Here is a 5,179-nt window from a genome sequence, read left to right as displayed (position 1 = left end):
AAATCTGTTTGAATATCCTTAAAGCTGTCATCCCTATAATAATTCGTATTTAGCTAATGTCTCTTACCACATCTTATCAAGCCATGTACCTACCACTAAAACAAAGAAACAATAACCAAGCAAAACTTACTATCCTGTTCCATGTCATGTTATTTGTCAGCGTACACTTTTTTCGATGACAGAGACAAACAGCCAAACAAGCAAAAACTCCAAAATGTCCACAGCTGCATACAATAGAATTTTATTCTTCATGTATACCATAGTCCAACGTGGGTGGGCAAAAGTCAGACTCCTTCCCTTCCATGTTTCATAACTCAGGGTCATTCCTTCCTTTGTATACTACAAAGCAAATAGCAAGCGCTGTCACCATGTGTCACCATACAACATTATTACAAGATTACTGACTATACCCCTTGGCTGTACTTTTCATTCCCATGACTTATTTATTCTATAACTGGTAGTTTGTACCTTTTAGTCCTCCTCATCTATTTCACCCATTCCCCCCACCTACATAGTTAACTTTCTAAGATCAAATTTTTGTATTGTAATGATTCATTTTATTTTTACTTTCAAACTGGCCATTTCCTTCATTAATTCATTAACATTTTACCAAAGGAAGTCAGTAGTAACTGATACTAACCAAATCTCTGCATCGTGCCAGCCATTTTTTTTTTATAGCTGCCAACTTCTTGGGCAAGTAGTTTGTTTTTCAAGTGCCAGGTCACTATTTTACTGACTAAATGTTCTCACACAGGGTAACATTTAGGGACATGCTGGGGAAAAGTGAATCAGGAGGCATATCAGTGTCCAGTAATTCAGAGAGACTTCTATTCTGGAGACACATAAAGCCAATATTATTTAAACATTTTTTTAAAAAGCCACAGTGCAAGAGTGGATGGGATCAGGTGGAGGATAATTGTGTTACTGGATGACATTAAACAAAATGACTACGGTGAGTTCTGGGCCAGGGTTTAAGAGAGGGAACAACAGAGGGCTTTTCTCAGCCCTACATTACCAAGAAGACTAGATAGGTGCCATTTGGCTTATAGTAAAGGATATATGAGGATATATTTTTCCAAAATTCAGTTGCTCATACCAGCATTTCTATCTTACCACAAACTCCTATGCCTGTCCTGTAAGTGTCCAATATATCTCTTTAACATTATCATTAACATTATTTAACAAAGGATATCTTTCCAAAAGTCACAGTTACTTATTTACCAGATGAGAGTGACTCAGTCAGTGGTGTTCTCATCGCACAAGACAAACCAAAGCCTGCTAAAAGAACATTTTCTTGGTAAGTAAACTTTCTTTCCTTGAAGGGCTTTATAGGTACGCTATTTTAATCCACCCTTACAGGTAATCCTACCTCCGTACAGTAGAAACTGTCAATCCAAACGAACCCAGGGGATCTAAGTGACATGTGGATACCCAAGGAAACATTCCTTCATGCATTTGACTCTGAGCTGATTGTTTCTACAGAGGAGGAGGCACTGTGGAAGAAGGAAGGGCAAAGAGTCAGGCAGAAGATAAGCTTGCTTCCCTTTGGCCCCTGCCTCTGTTCAACTAATCTTTCTAGTTAAGCCAAAGCACCCTCTGAACATGCCTGGCTCTGGCCTTGGAGCATTGGGAAGTCTATTCTCTATCCACAGATATTCTAACATCTAATACCTTCACTTCCTGTACGTCTGTTTGAACAACACCTTCCCAGACACAACTCCACTCTCATCTCTTTGATGCTTCCAATTGCTTACACTACTATTCTTTTCTTCAGAGCATGTAATATATAATTTCCCAACGGACAGGTTCCAGGGCATGTTATCACCTGGACTTGTCTTTTCAGATAAGTTGTACTTAGCTTGGGAAATAACTGAATCTGCTCGGCCTTGGGATGCTCCACTGTCCTCCCCGTGAAGATACAATTTTCCACATGCTGAGCGCTTGATCTTTACATCTTTTTTTGGAGAAGACAGATTATATTTTGAATCTGAAAAAAAGAATGATACATTTGTGCTTTTATTCCTATGTTTTTGAGGAGAAGAAATAGATATGTGTAATATGACTTTGCTTTGTTTTATGATGAGTTGTCTTGAAATCTTTATGGACAAGAAAGGCAGATGACATTGAAAAAAAAATGAGAACAAGAAAATCTCCATTTGAGAAAGAATCCCTCCATGTTGATTTCAAAGAAGAGTGAACTAAATGTGATCATTCTCCTCAAGCAGCCCATGCCTCATTTCCAGAGGCTATTTAGTTAAAACGAACTTCATGGTCGATAAGGAAAAGGAAAAATTCTTGATCACAATTTCAAAAACTTGGTGAGTTTTCTTTCATTCATCCTGTGTTTTTACTGCATAAGAGAAAGAACACTTTCTTTGAATAACAGCATATGGGGAGGGGGGAGAGTTGTCATAGTAAAACACAAATTTCTGGGAAGGAAAAATGTTAAATAGGAAGGGATGGGAAGAACTCAAAAGTTACAACGAAGATATTAGGGGCTGAATAAATATTTTCATAGGTTGGGCAAGTATTGCCCTAACTCACCAGATGAACTTTGCCCTCTGCCCTGCATTAGAGACCCGCTATTAACACAGTTACCTGTTTCTTTTAGATGCTGCTAAGTAACAAGAAAGGTGTTCTACTACAAGTTGCCTCATCAGCCACCTCCTGCGATCACACCTCCGTATCCTGTGACATCCTCCCTCAGCTCTAGAGGCATGGCCTACAAGTGTCCAGCACCTTTCACGCTTCTGCAAAGCCCACCTTGCTACTATGCACCACTACAGGATTTCTCCCCAGTGTTTACCTCTCCAGTAACCACTTACACAGAGTCTGCCCAAGCCTTCTCCTTTGAAGAACCCTTTGCATTTCCCAAAGCTAACAAAGCCTCGGAAACGGCAGGGCCAAAACATCACAATGACAAATGGATCTTCCCTTACATAACACTCTATCAAATTCTATTGTCTGTCATAGTGAGAGATGGCATATTTACCAGGCATTAGCCCCTGACCTCATTGGGATGACACATAAAAAAGTAATATTTCTTTCCTGAGCTTATGATCAGGCAGTGTTCTAGGATTAAGCTGAGAAAGTGCCATCCTCGGCCACACCAAGCTTTCCACAGCCTCAGAAGTCACTCAGGTCAAATCCAACCTTCTTACAGGGATCTGTCTCCCTTCCTGTGTTCTGAGGACTGATTTCCATTTTCTGGATGATTGTGTTTATGTGTCTACCTTGTGAATTATAAGCCTGTTTCATAATTGTCTTAACCTATGTTTTCCAGAAAACTGTGCTTGATGCTAATGCCTCATGTGCAAAGTTTGTTTGGGATTGTGATCCCAGAGAAAAGGGGATAAATGAGAAGGCAGGAACATACATGCAAGGAGGCAGTATCTTTTTGCACATCACCAAGAACAAGTAGTGGTCAGAGAAACTTTCAAGGATTCTTAGGGAATGATCTTAGAAGTCATCATCCTGGAGATTAAAGCAGGAAAATTTATCCATAGCCTCTTGTCCCTTCCTTTCACCACCGCCATTTGTCCAGTCTGGCTCCCAGTGCATTAACTTCACCACACTTCCAGACTGAGCACACAAACTTGCACTCTGTTCCACAGGCACTCTCCACTGTAGTATCATAGATCACTTGGATCAGAAAGGGAGACGGCTCCTGCACAAAGCCTATCTGGACCTACATGGAAGAGCTACATGACTGTGTGGATAAGAGACAGGGCAGAGACAATTTGTAGGGATACTCAAGAGGTATTAGGTATTAGAAAAGTTGATTAGTAAGAGCAAGATATGATAGAATTAGAACCGAATGAACCTTAGAGGGCATTAGCATAAAAGTCAGAGGCATATGGGGAGGTGTTCCTGCAATTAGAAACCCTGTGGCTTCTCAGCTGATTTATTGGCTAATCCAGCACTGCCACTAGAGAAATCGAGCTTCTTGCATAGTAGAAAAAGCTTTAATACCCAGCTATTCAGTACACTTTGGACAAAAGCAGAAGGTAAAGGAGAAATTCAGGAGTTTGAAAGGGAAATGTTGCCAGGGGAAAAGAGGCACAAGTCAGGTAGATTCACAGATCAAATCCTAACAAATGTTGAATGGCAGCTTTATTTTGCACCCAGGAATGTGGTTCTAGAAAAGACATCAGAAGCAGGAGGTTAGCCTCAGAGCTGAGGCTCAGGTCAGCCAGGTCCATGGCCAGTGCCATGGAGGGAAAAGGAGCAGGAAGCAAGTTGCTCTCGGTCTGAGAATCCCATGAGGTCAGTAGGTGTACTTGGAACTCCCTCTGCAGAGTCCTTAGAGACAGAGTCTCAGTAATGAGAAACTTGTATCTAAGACAAGAAGGGAGTTAAATTTATGCAAGAGGGTTAGAACTAGCCAACTTCCGTAGAGAGGGGCAGATGGCCGGGCACAGTGGCAGAGACATCCATATCTTTCTGGACCCTTACTCCTCATCACAGCTCATGTCAAAAGGCTTGTTGCAAGGGAACATTTCTTTTATAAGAAATTTCCTAGTAGTTGTCAAAACAGCTTACGGATGTCTCATAAGAAATGTTATTCATTCACTCACCCAGTCTATAATTGTCAATCTATAGAGCAGTTATTCCACACCAGGCAACTTGTGGGTATGAAGGGTAGAATGATGGCTAGGGGGACGCAGTATGTGGAGGTCTTGGTGGTGGCTAGGTAGGCCCAGGCTCAAGTTCAGGGGAGGTGACACTGCCATAGAGACAGCAGGTACTGCACAAGCATTTAGGTAAGCAAAGTAAGGAGGGAGAGGCCACACAAACAAAATGATTTAGATTTTCCAAAGACCACAGCTCCTTAGATTTTGTGTAGAGGGTAGACCTGCATTGGCGACCTCGGCTTCATTTTACCTTGAGAAGAGTGAACTCTCGTGTAAAGGATCAGGGAATCCCACACCTTTTGTCCCTGTGCTGCCCCAGAAATATCCTCATTACACACATGGTCTTCAGGGCCTGCTTTTGCATGAACAGAATAAGTGGATGGGCTGACAAGACTGCATTACTTGGAGCTGTTGAATCTGATTGCTTTCCCCCTTGTTGTCACTGATCAAGGTCCTCATTCCCTGTCTACTATTGACTCTGAGACTTTTCTTGGAATAAAGCATTCTTTTGGCCCAAAGAATCATTTTAGCCTTTTCTTCTCCCC

General features: G+C 41.5%; 1 long non-coding RNA gene across 2 annotated transcripts; it reads right to left on the bottom strand.

The window, feature by feature from the left end:
- Nucleotides 1–225: 225 nt before the first annotated feature.
- LOC115297823 lies at nucleotides 226–1,965 on the bottom strand. 2 transcript variants are annotated; one of them, XR_003911484.1, is made up of 4 exons: nucleotides 1,826–1,965; nucleotides 1,370–1,493; nucleotides 1,222–1,278; nucleotides 226–339 (listed from the first exon to the last, which is right to left on the bottom strand). It is a non-coding gene; the product is annotated as an uncharacterized LOC115297823 (long non-coding RNA). The 2 variants fall into 2 exon arrangements; XR_003911485.1 differs by having other exon boundaries at nucleotides 1,222–1,275.
- Nucleotides 1,966–5,179: the final 3,214 nt, after the last annotated feature.

This window comes from Suricata suricatta, chromosome 8 (genome assembly GCF_006229205.1).
Source record: "Suricata suricatta isolate VVHF042 chromosome 8, meerkat_22Aug2017_6uvM2_HiC, whole genome shotgun sequence".
Lineage (NCBI taxonomy): Eukaryota > Metazoa > Chordata > Mammalia > Carnivora > Herpestidae > Suricata > Suricata suricatta.
The sequence above is the reverse complement of the archived record's forward strand: the minus strand, read 5'-3'. Positions and strand labels throughout refer to the sequence as shown.